Source organism: Bison bison, unplaced genomic scaffold (genome assembly GCF_000754665.1).
Source record: "Bison bison bison isolate TAMUID 2011002044 unplaced genomic scaffold, Bison_UMD1.0 scf7180017864108, whole genome shotgun sequence".
NCBI lineage: Eukaryota > Metazoa > Chordata > Mammalia > Artiodactyla > Bovidae > Bison > Bison bison.
Genome location: NW_011494680.1, coordinates 2752214 through 2752527, shown reverse-complemented (window position 1 = coordinate 2752527; position 314 = coordinate 2752214).

Sequence of the window (314 nt, the reverse complement as noted above, 5' to 3'; positions counted from 1 at the left end):
AATTTATATTCATTATAAAATATAAATATACAAATATTACAATTTATAGTATATATTATGTATAAAATATATAACAGGTTATATATAAAATATAAATATACAATATATACATAATATATATATATAATAGCCTTATTATACTTTTAAGCAAAAAAAAAGTGAGAGAAAGACATTCTAGGTTTGCAATTTCAGCGTGGTTTTGAAAGCCTACACAGCAATGTAGATACATTACTCTCCACATGTATACACAGTCATGCAAAGGACAGGAGCAGATTAGTAACTAAAGAATATATACATTCCAGTGTCAATAGCAT